Source organism: Vicugna pacos, chromosome 17 (genome assembly GCF_048564905.1).
Source record: "Vicugna pacos chromosome 17, VicPac4, whole genome shotgun sequence".
In the NCBI taxonomy this organism is placed as follows: domain Eukaryota; kingdom Metazoa; phylum Chordata; class Mammalia; order Artiodactyla; family Camelidae; genus Vicugna; species Vicugna pacos.
The window spans coordinates 52,762,772-52,775,170 of record NC_133003.1 but is presented as its reverse complement, the minus strand read 5'-3'; the positions used below and the strand labels follow the sequence as shown (position 1 = coordinate 52,775,170).

The 12,399-nt window shown below is 46.5% G+C and overlaps 1 pseudogene; it reads left to right on the top strand.

Moving 5' to 3' along the window:
* Positions 1-6,206: 6,206 nt before the first annotated feature.
* Positions 6,207-6,548, top strand: LOC140686532 (large ribosomal subunit protein eL33 pseudogene; annotated as a pseudogene).
* The last annotated feature ends 5,851 nt before the right edge of the window (positions 6,549-12,399 follow it).

The window sequence follows — 12,399 nt, the reverse complement described above, 5'->3', positions numbered from 1 at the left end:
CAGCTACAGAAGACAAATAGTTTATATCAACCGGGACTTTTCATTGACAATTGATGAAAAACCAGCTCCAACTGGCCCAAGAAAAAAAAAGAAAGCTCAGCCATCCTGCCCCTTTCCGAAAATTTCAAACAGACTTCCAGGGCTCTTGATGGATGACGGGCCTGGCCCAGGTCACGTGCCCCTTTCAGTTGCTGGGACTGATTGGCCAGGCCTGAGCCACTTGCTTCCTTCTCCTGGAAATGAAGCAGATATGGGGCTGGGACCCTCACCCCTGCCTTTATTTCCTCCACTTTCTTTTGGTTTCCTGACCCTTGTCTCTGTCTTCAGTTGGCCCACCACTTCTCAGGCTTCACAACCATATCTCATTCTGGCCCCAGGTGAGAAGTGGCCACATCATCTGGAGGGGGCTTCAACTGACCTAGGCCTTTCTGTCGGCTCACATGTAGATTCAGGAGATGGCAGTTCAGATAGAGGGAGGCAGTGTGGTCTGTGATGCTGCTACAGCTGAGGGGTTTTCATCTTAAGTGCCAGTTATGATAGCGTGTGGCTGTCTCACAGAGGATGGTAAAGCTGAGTCCAGACTCAGAGGGAAAGGAAGCCATGGTTGATTAATAATGTCTGCCAAGAGCACTGGAGCAGGTAAAGGTGGCAGGCATGCCATGTATTTGCCAAGCCTCACTTAAGGAACAGAATGGATCATGGAATACAACAGCCCTGTTCACTGTCACCGCCACCTCTTAGTCCTGTGATCACAGTGCAATGACTTAGCTTTACAGGCAACAGTTCCCCCATTTGCACAGTAAGGACATTTTTCCTGCAAACTTTCTAAAAGAATCAATGGAAACAGTGTGCATAAGTCTCTAGCTATGTTGTACCATGAATGGAGCTTTGGGTTTTTTTTTTTTTTTTTTACCTACTGTCTTTATTTATTTATTTAACATTTATTGATTTATAATCATTTTATAAGTTGTGTCAAATTCCAGTGTAGAGCACAATTTTTCAGTTATACATAAACATATATATATTCATTGTCACATTTTTTTCTCTGTGAGCTACCATAAGATCTTGTATATATTTCCTTGTGCTATACAGTATAATAGATAATAGATAATGTTTATCTATTCTACATTTTGAAATCCCAGTCTATCCCTTTCCACCCCCCACCCCCTTCGCAACCACAAGTTTGTATTCTATGTCTATGAGTCTGTTTCTGTTTTGTATTTATGTTCTTCTTCTTCCTTTTTTTTTTAGATTCCACATATGAACAATCTCATATGGTATTTTTATTTCTCTTTCTGGCTTACTTCACTTAGAATGACATTCTCCAGGAGCATCCATGTTGCTGCAAATGGCGTTATGTTGCCAGTTTTTACGGCTGAATAGTTTTCCATTGTAGAAATATACCACGTGGTTTTTTTGTATTAGTAGAAAGAGCTCCTTTTTCCAGGAGTCCCCTCCCAGAGTTCTAGCATTGCCTGGGACACCTCCATTAGGGACATTTTCATGAGTCTGAACTTCTCTTTTTGAGAGATTGGTTCCTCACCCTTATCCCATTCAGCCTGAAGAATATGTTGTATCCAGACCCAACTTCCAGGAGCCAGTATCTGCTTCTCATTGCCTTTCCTGCCAACAGTGCCACAGCCAGCAGCACTGCCAGAACTTGCAAAGGGTCTGACTTGTCCCCATAAGATCCCACATTGCCTTGTCTTACACCAAGGGACCCACTTAATGACAAAGGATACATGACTGGGCAAGTGACCCCAGGACCATTGACCTTGCCATGGGATGCATCATTGGAAGCCACTGTTGGCCTGCTGAAACGTTGCAAGGGCCTCTAAGAAGCCAAGTTAAGATGCCAGCCTAAGGGTAATATTCTGCAAGATGAGGGTGCTGGGTTTTTTTTTTAATTACTAAGGTAGAAGTCACATAACATAAAATTCACCATTTTAGCCTTTTTAAAGTTCAGTGGCTCTAAGTTCATTTCTAATATGATGCAACCATCACCACTGTCTAATCCCAGAACATTTCATAGCTCCCCAAGGAAACCTTGTACCCATTCATCAGTCAATCCCCATTCCTCCATCACAGCCCCTTACATCCACTTTGATTTCTGTCTCTATGGATTTGCCTATTCTGGACATTCCATATAAATGGAATTGTACAACATAGGGCCTTTTGTGTCTGGCTTCTTTCACTTGGCATAATATTTTCAAGGTTCATCCATGTTGAAATATGGATCAGTGTTTATTCCTTTTTATGAACAAATAGTATTCCATTGTATGGATATGCAACATCTTGTTTATCCACTCATCCGTTGATGAATATTGGGTTGTTTCTGCCTTTTGGTTATTGAGAATAGTGCTGTTATGAAATTTTTGTGGAAGTTTTAGTTTGAACATCTGTTTTCAGTTCTTTTGGGTATATACCTAAAGGTGGACCACTGGACCACATGGTAAGTCTCTGTTTAACCAGGAGAGGAACAGCCAAAGCCTCTTTCTCAGCAGTTGCACCATTCTACATTTCCACCAGCAGTGTGTAATAATATGAGTTCCAATTTCGTGATGTCTTCAGTAACGTTTGTTATTGTTCCTCTTCTCACATCACAGCTGTCCTAGTGGGTGTGAAGTGCCGTCTCCCTGTGGTTTGATGAGCATCTTCCCTTGTGCTCATTGTCCATTTCTATATCTTCTTTGAAGAAATGTCTGTTCAAGTCCTTTGCCCATTTTTAAATTGGGTTTTGTGGTTGTTCTTGAGTTGTAGGAGCTCTTTATATATTCTAGGTGTCAGTTCCTTATCAGATACTGTCTTGCAAATGTTTTCTCCCATTCTGTAGGTAGCCTTCTCACTTTCTTGATAGAACCTTTGATGTACAAAGGTTTTGATTCTGATAAGTCCAATTTATCTATTTTTCTTCTGTTGCTTGTGCTTTGGTGCCATATCTAAGAATTTATTGCCAAATCGAAAGTTTTGAAGATTAAACCCTATGTTTACTTCTAAGAGTTTTATGGCTTTAGCTTTAGGTCTTTGATCTATTTTGAGTTAATCTTTTAATGTTGTAGGAGGTAAGAATCTAACTTCACTCCTTCGCAGACAGTTACGCATGAAGTTCTCCCTTTGCCGTTTGTTAGGAAGACCATTTTTTCCCAGTTGAGTGGTCTCGGAACCCTCGTTAAAAATCAGTTGGCCATTGATGTATGGATTCATTTCTGGACTCGCAGTTCTATTCCATCGACATGCAGGTCTGTTGTTATGCCAGCCCCATAGTGCTTTGATCACCATGGCATTGTAGTAAGTCTTGAAACTGGGAAGTGTGAGTCCTCCAATTTTGCACTTTTTTCAAGATTGTTTTGGCTAATCAGGGTCCCTTGCAATTACATATGAATAAGAGGATTATTTCACGCATTTCTGCAAAATAGGCAGGGGGAATTTTGATAGAGCTTGCAGTGAATCTGTTGATGTCTCTGGGGGAGTATTGCCATCTTTGGGTGGCTTTTTTCTTGACTAATTGCCCTAGGCAGAACTTCCCATACAATATGGAATAGAAATGGTGAGAGTAGACATCCTTGTGTTGTTCATGATCTTAGAGAGAAAGCATTTAGTCTTTTACCATTAGGTATGATGCTAACTGTGGGCTTTTCATGGGCGGACTTTATCATGTTCAGGAATTCCCATTTTATTCATAGTGTGTTGAACATTTTTATTATGAAAGGATGTTGGGTTTTGTCAAGTCCTTTTTTGCATCAATTGAAATAATCACTGTTGGATCTTTCCCCCTTTTTCTATTAATACGGTTTATTTCATTGATTAACTTTTATATGCTGAACCTTGGGATACATTCAAGTTGGTTATGGTGTATAATCCTAATACGCTTCTAGAATGTTCGCTAGTGTCATGTTGAGGACGTTTGGCATATTCCTCTCCCTCTGTAGGATTTATTCTCGCTGCTGTCACACTTGTTGTGTGCTTGGTTCTCTGTTCTGAATTATGTTTGTAAAGTCTACATTTTTTGTTGTATACAGCCCCTGAAGTCTCTGTTCGACAGCTAGTGATTTAACAAAGATTTCAGTGGCCATACATGGCAAAAAATAAAAATTTGTATTCTTTGCCTGAAACCACAACAGAAGCTCCCAGTGTATACAAATAGATTTCACGTATGTGTTGGGCCATACCTTCAAGTCTCAGCCAGGCATTCCACAGTTATGACTTAGTCTTTGCTTCCTGCTTGTGGAGAGCCTCAAGGTCAGCCAGGGGTGAGAGCAGGGGGCCATCTCAGGTCTTTCCTGCGCAAGCAGCCAGCCCTGGGCACGCAAGTGCTTCTAAATTCCCAGCAATATGTGGAAGCTTTTCAAAACCTGTATTCCTCAAAGTGTCTCAGTCTCTAGTCTTTCCTCCCAAGCCTTTTTTTTTTAATTTAAGTATAATTGGTTTACAAGTTTGTGTTAGTTTCTGATGCACACTATAGTGATTCAGTTATACATGCATTCCTTTTCATACTCTTTTTCATTATAGATTATTAAGAGATATTGAATATAGTTCCCTGTGCTATGTAGTAGGACCTTGTTGTTTATCTATTTTATATATAGTAGTATCTGCAAATCTCGAACTCCCAATTTATCCCTCCACCCCCTCCCTTTCTCCCTGGTAACCACAAGTTTGTTTTCTATGTCTATGAGTCTGTTTCTGCTTTATAAATAACTTTATTCGTGTAATTTTTTTTTAGATTCCACATAAAAGTGATATCACATAGTATTTTTCTTTCTCTTTCTGATTTACTTCACTTAATATAACAATGTCCAGGTCTATCCCTGTTGCTGCAAATGACATTATTTTATTCTTTTTTATGGCTGAATAATATTCCATTGTATAAAAATACCATAACTTCTTTATGCAGTCATCTGTCAATGGACATTTAGGTTGCTTCCATGTCTTTGCTATTGCAAATAGGGTTGCTATGAACATTGGGGGTGCATGTATCTTTTTGAATTAGAGTTGCTTCTGGATATGTGCCCTGGAGTGGGGTTGCTGGATCATACGGTAAGTCTATTTTTAGTTTTTTAAAGAATCTCCAGACTGTTTTCCACAGTGACTGCATCAAACTATGAACTCACGAGCAGTGTAGGAGGGTTCCCTTTTCTCCACACCCTCTCCAGCATTTGTCATTTGTGGACTTTTTAATGATGGCCATTCTGACTGGTGTGAGGTGATATCTCATTGTAGTTTGGATTTGCATTTCTCTGATAATTATCAGTGTTGAGTATTTTTTCATGCGCCTATCGGCCATTGGTATGTCTTCATTGGAGAATTGCTTGTTTAGGTCTTCTGCTCATTTTTGGATTGGGTTGTTTGTTTTTTTGTTATTAAGTTGTATGAGCTGTTTATATATTCTGGAAATTAAGCCCTTGTCAGTCACATCGTTTGCAAGTATTCTCTCCCATTCCAACTATATTCATTTCAGTTTCCTTTGCTGTACAAAAGCTTGTAAGTTTAATTAGGTTCCTGTTTATTTATTTTTGCTTTTAGTTCTATTACCTTGTTAGACTGCCCTAGGAGAACATCGCTAAGATTTCTGTCACAGAATGTTTTGCCTGTGTTCTCTTCTAGGAGATTTATTGTATCTTGTCTTGTGTTTAAGTCTTTAAGCCGTTTGGAGTTTATTTCTGTGTATGGTGTGAAGGAGCGTACTAGCTTCATTGATTTACACGTGGCTGTCCAGCTTTCCCAACACCACTTGCTGAAGAGACTGTCTTTTCTCCATTATATGTTCTTGCCTCCTTTGTCAAAGATTAATTGATCATAGGTGCACTCCTCCCAAGCTTTCTGATCTGTCTATAGTTTGTTCTAACTATTATTCTTTGCCTAAAGTGGCAGCAGATAATGCATTTGCCTTTAAATATTTCTGACAAATACTCCCTGATAGCTGCCTCAGTCCTGGGAGAGTTCAGTGGTAGTGGAAATAAAGGGCTGGTCTCAGGTAGCCACAAGACAGGTCAAAACCAACAACCACAGTTCTTTGAGAATCAGATCCATTCTGCTCCATTATGTGCTAGACATTATGCCAGGAATTGAGGTGGTTGTCTTCAAGGCGGCTGCTGAGTCAGGGTCAAGCCAAACACCGCAACACTCTCTTATCAAGATTCTGGTGGCTCTTTCAGCCATCCTGGAGCCGCTGGAGGCCTGCTGGGAGCCGGACTTCTGAAACAATCAATATGTCTGGAAGGCTGTGGTCCAAGGCCATTTTTGCTGGCTGTGAGCAAGGTCTCTGGAACCAGAGGGAACACACAGCTCTTCTTAAAATTGAAGGTGTTTATGCTCAAGATGAAGATGAATTCTACTTAGGCAAGAGATGTGCTTATGTGTACAAAGCAAAGAACAACACAGCAACTCTTGATGGAAAACCAAACAAAACCAGGGTACCCTGGGGAGAGATAGCTTAAGCTCATGGAAGCGGTGACATGGTTCGCACCACATTCCACAGCAGTCTTCCTCCTGAGGCCGCTGGACACAGACTCCGTGTGATGCTGTGCCCCTCGAGGATCCATGCTTACTGAGAATTAAATAAATCAAAGTTTGGATTTGTATAAAAAAATTGTGGTAGTTTTCCCCCTTAATTAAGCATTCTCCTGGTTGCTGTACACTTTTTATTGGTTAATTCTTTTGCAAGCTTGTTTGCTCCTTTTGTGAAATAATGAGGCTTTTACAGTTTATTACTCTGCCATTTTCACTCTGGGGTGCTGTCTTTTAAGATTCCGTGTGCACTTGGAAACAGCAGCCAATATCCGGTGATGGGGCATCCTGTGGACTAGGTGGGAGCCAAGGAGTGGAGGTAGAAGAGGCCCTGTCTGTCCTCATTCCTTCGAGGAAGCTTAGTATCTTGCTCCTGATTGTTTTCATTTCTTTTCAAGCATGAAATAGTGGGCACTTAGATGGGCAGAGTGGTTTAGTCATTGAGTGGCTGCCCGTTGTACTTGGAATGAACAAGAAAACCCCAAAGCCTCTTTAACACAGTCTGCAGGACCCTGCAGAGACTGACGCGGCCTCCCCCCAGCTCCCCGTGGCCCCGGCCCCCGTCTTCCTCTAGTTTACAGCACGCTATGCCCGGTCCCACCTTAGAGCCCTGGGCGATGTCTTCCACCTGCAGTGCCCTTCCCACCACCTGTCACGTGGCGAGGTGTCACTCATCCTTCAGATTTCAGCTGTAAGGCCACTTCCTCAGACTCAATACTTCTCTGAAACTGTCCATCAAGGACAGCAGTGACTTCCAAGTCGCTAAGTCCCATGGTCAGTGGTCACTCCTCATTCTCTTTTGACTCCTCGGCAGCCGTGGCCACTGCTCTGACTGTCTCCTCTTCCTGACCACCCTCACTCCCTTGCGGATCTCGTCCTGCCCCATGCAGAAGGTTTTAAATGCCCCCAGGAGGTTGACAACTCCCGCATCAGTGTCACTAGCTGGGCCTCCTCCCTGGACTCCACACTCTGTGTTCAGCTGCGGGCTGGCCAGCCCCACGTGGGGAAGCAGAGATGTCAGACTCAGCCTGCCCTGAACCAAACTCCCAAAGCTCTCGTCCTCCCACCCTGCCCCTCCTGCTGTTCCCCTGCCTCAGTAAATGGCGGCTCCCTCTGCCCACCAGCTCCGGCCAGAATCCCAGGGGTCCCCTAGACTCCTGCCTACACCCAGTCTACCAGCACTGTCAGAACCGACCCCGGCCTCTGCCCTGCCTTCCGCAGCCCTTTCTCAACCCTGCAGCCTTGAGGGTGTGAACGTTTTGCTTTTCTGCCTTTAAAACATATGAAGAGGTTAGTAGGGAGTCAGGGATGAGCTGTTCCTTTAGAATTCCAGTTGAAGCATGACTTTTCATTTACACCAAAAGTCTAAGTGACAGCCTAAGTGACATTTTAAATGATACGTCTGGTCATGTCAGTTCTTGGCTCAAAAAACTCTAGTGACTCCCATCTACTCAGAATAAATCAAGTCCCAACAACACGCACAAGGCCCTGCGTGATCTACCCCATCTCCCCCTCCTCTCCTACAGCCACCACCCACCCCCGCTGCTGGTTCCCCTGATGTTCCTTAGATATACCAAACTCACTCCTGCCTCAGGGCCTTTGCACTGTTTCTTTCCTGCCTGCAGGACCCCTGACAGATGCCCCAAGGCTTGCTCCTCTATGTCTTCAGATTTCTGTTCAAATGCCACCTTCTCTGCAGTACCTTCCTTGACCACCCTGTATCAATAACCCAAGTCCTTAGTCTCCCCTTGCCCGTAATCTGCTTTATTTTTCTAAAGCACAGATCACCGTCCAACATTCTCTCTATTCAAGATTTTAATTTCTCTGCGTTCTCCATTCTCATCTGTTTTATCCACCTCCCCCAGCTGGAAGGTGAGGTCTGTGACAGTGGGAGCCCCACGTCTGGCGACCCCTGCAGCCCCCACGCCTGGCACAGGGCTGCCAAAGGAATGGACGAGGCTGTGCCCAGCGCGTCAGTTCGACGGCATCCATGAGCACCTGGGTTTATCTTCATTTCCGCACGGGTCTCAAGGACATGTTCAGGAGCTCATATAGTAATTAGAGTTGTGGACTGAAAATGTTTGGGTTTTTTAATCATTTTTTGTCATGAAATTATGTATAGTTTTGTTCCTCTAATTATGAGGTTACCCAAACATTCGTGTGTTTAGCATTGCAGCTTGTGTTGGAGACGACTATGAAGTATGTGAGCCGCAATCAACTCTAAGCACGCTTCTGTTCCTCAGGGGCTTTGCTTTATTTATTCCTGTTTAGTAAGAACATGCTTTTATCATGACGCTGTGCTCCAGTAAAATTCTTATGCATGTTATCCTCTCAAAAACAAATGATTTTTTTCTCTAGAGTCACACTTTAAATTTACAGCAGCCTTCAGAATTATGCCCGACATACAACCTTTGGCTCAATGAATTTCAATGATTGGATTTTTAAAAACACATCATTGGAACCAACCGGTTTTCTCTTTGAATCACGTGACATCATTGATATAAAACTGCCATCATTTGATAGTTCTCAAGCTGCCTCTTCTGATGGAACCAATACGTATCATTGTCATTTTATTTTTCATGTGTCCACAAAGAATCTAAAACTGAAAATGAGTGAAATTATTTTTAAAAATACATTTGATGTAAATGAAAAGCCATGCTTCAACTGGGACTCTGCAGAGCTGGCTCAGCCCCGACTCCCTGCTGACCCCTGTGTAAGTTCTAGAGGCAGAAGAGCACACCGTTCGCGGCCTGGAGGACCGCGCTCCTCCTCCTGAAAGCCTGAGCCTGCCGCCGAGGGCGACGCACCTTCTTCCCGCAGACCGGAGGCTCCGACACCGCCTCCCTGCGGGGCCCCAGGCAAGCCTGCTCTCTGGCTGGGTCTCATTCTCTCCCTCTGTGAGGCCTCCGAGGTCTTCCAGCTCGGACATCCCGTGGTTTGTTTCTGCCGGGGAAGATGGTGTGGCGCTGACGTTTGACCTCACTGGGAAAACATGCCAGATAAGCAGCTGTCCCAGCAGCCTTCATCTTCACCTCCATTCGCTCCCGCGAAGCCCAACGCCAGAGCTTCTGGGACAGCCTCCCTCATTGATAAAGTGTCCCGTAACTTCTCAATGAGCCCACACGCTGTAGCTGCAGTGATAAAGGGCTATATCTGGCCCGCTCGGAATCCTGCCCGAGCGCCACGCGGTGCTGTGGCCGGGGGTTATCTGCTGAGCATGAATGGCCAGAGGCAGAAAAAGCACAAGGAGCCGGTGCTGGTGAGAAGTGGAAGTGATTAATTCACGTCGCATGCCCCAGCGCTGGTCTCAGCCAGTGATAGGCAGAATGTATGTTGACAGCTGCCTTGGAGTTCACACCACACCGCCAGCACCCTGCAGGAAACAGATGACTTCAGCGCGGCTCTAAAGCCTGTTGACAGCTCAAGCTTTCTGATAAGGTTGTCAGAAAATGAAAAGGACAGTCCTAGGAAGTCAGAGCTTCCTGGCCGTGGAGGTGTTCTGGTGGAGGAGGGCCACGATGGATGGGATGCTGTAGAAGGCGTCACAGCTGCGCTGGGTGGGAGCCACGTCTGTTGTGTTCTCCGTGACAGCCTCGCACTCCCCGCGGCACCTCTCCTCTCTGCCCGGGGGCTCGGCCGCAACCGTATACCAGGCAGCAGTGAGAGCCGGCTGGGCTGAGCCTTAGAAGGGGAACCAGGACCCCAGAGTCAGGATGGGGCCAAGATGATCAGGGAGAGGGAGGAGCTCAGGGCAGGGAACGTAGGCTGCACAACAGGGGACATGAGATGGAATGAAAGCTAGTCAGGACCAAACAGGATGGGAGGTCAGAGACAGGAAGTGGTCACTTTTATAAGCCTGACAGGGTGTGATGCTTGGTACTCTGGCCTGGCTTTAAAAAAAATGCCCAGAAGTTGGTGCTCACGGTGTCTTGCTGCTAACACTGCACCGTGGAGTGTGAGCTCAGAAAAACAGACACGACTAACATGAAACTACCTTTGTTACGTTCGTCTAACGTCGATTCCCCGCTTTACACAGCATCAGTGAGAGGATGGTGCTGCATTTAGCCACTGTGATGTTACTCTCTGGGCATAGGATTAGAGGAAGCCGTACAGTGGCAGCTTTCTAACCTTCCGTCTCAGCAGAGCCCAGGCAATAAGCTATACCAGACCCATGCGGGCTGCCCACGCGGTCTGTGCTATCAGAGTTCGCCTCGCTGAATCGCAGGAGTGGAGGACGCAGTGTGAGCCGCGCAGGTGCGGAAGGAGCCATCGGCGGAGCCACCCACCCTGCTGCTTATTCCCGGGACAGCCCCACACCTAATCTTTTCCACTTCGATCTGCATGGAGTTTCCAGTCAGGCCAGAAAGTGCACTAAACGCTCCACGTTCCACAGTCCCCACCGCCGAACCCCGCTGGGCTCTGGCATCGGTCTGAAAAGATCCTGTCCCCTCTTTCTACCCAGAGCATGTCACAGCAGAGAGCCTGACCTGGGCGGGGTGGTTTGAGGAAACTGGACGACTTCCCGGCCCCTCGTGGTCAGGTGTCCACAGCCTCATCCTTTTGTTTAAAGCAGATTCCTGGAACATAACTTGTTTTCTGATAACTCAAAAACACCTCCAATGCCAAGTGGGGTCCTTTGGGGTCACATCAGTGGACCCTCCGGGCAGCCCATCTTGACAACAGGAGAGGCCGCCTGGGAGAGGCAGACAGCAGCCGTTTTCCCGGGGCCTCGGGGGCAGTTTGGATTTCGAGCCATGGGCAGTTACTAGAGACTTCAGAGCAGGGCAGGGCATGATCTGATAATTCATTTTAAGAGGATGCCTCTGTCAGCAGAGTGGCTCTGGCATCGAGGGAGCAGGGTGTGCAGGAACCTGCTCTGGAGCTACTGGAGTGTCCATCCGTCCGTCCACTCATTCATTCATTCATTCATTCTCCACGCCTTGCTGCCCTCTAACTCTGCTACGCTTCCCCACCCTCATGGAGCTTATGGGAGAAGGACAGTGAAAAAGGAAACAGAGATCCATTCAAGTGGTGATAAGTGCGGTGCAGAAGACAGGTGCTGGGATCAACAGTGACTGGGGAGGGAGGCGACAGTCACTTCAGAGGGCTGAAAGGCGTGGCCCTTCTGAGGAAGTGACATTTGTGCTGAGACCCATATACCGGGAGTGGTGAGTCATGTGAACATGAGAAGTGGGGACGGGGGTGCCCCAGGAAACAGTGAGTGCAAAGGCCTGGAGGCAGCGACGGGCTTCCCGTGGGGCGTGGCGTCCAGGCAGCTCCTTGCCCGGGTTAGAGGGTGGGTTTTACTCTGCAAGGGTGGGGAGCCCTTACGGGGTTTCCAGTAGAGGCACCAAGGAACCACAAACTATAGCCCAGCCCGAGGGCCCAGTCCCACCTGCTGCCTGTTCTTGGAAAATGAGGAGTTATCAGAACCTGGTCTTGCCCATTCGTTCTTTTTCATAGTGTATCTGGCTGCTTTCAGGCTGCAACGGCGGAGCAGAGCAGGGTAGTCACGCCCGAGCCCACCGGGCCTACAAAGCCTAAAACACTTCATCGCTGGCCCTTTACAGCACAGTTTGCTGACCACTGATCTAATGGGTGCCTTCCAGATGCGTCATGGAGTGAAACTGGGGAGCTCGTGCAGGGCTCAGAGGAGGGTGAGGCCGTCCCTTAGCATCTCTGTGCACACGGCTCCAAAGACAGAGGCAGCATCTGGGGCTGCTGCCTGGCGCACCACGGCCAGCCCAGCCGCTCTGCTTCGCCCGCTGAACTTGGCGAGGACTTAATCGCCCTCCGCCCAAACCAGAACTGCCTGTCTTTTGTCTGCAGCACCTCGTCACCAATGTGCGGCTTAGAAACAGCACAAGCAAGCAGCTGTTCCCCATTACCTGCTCG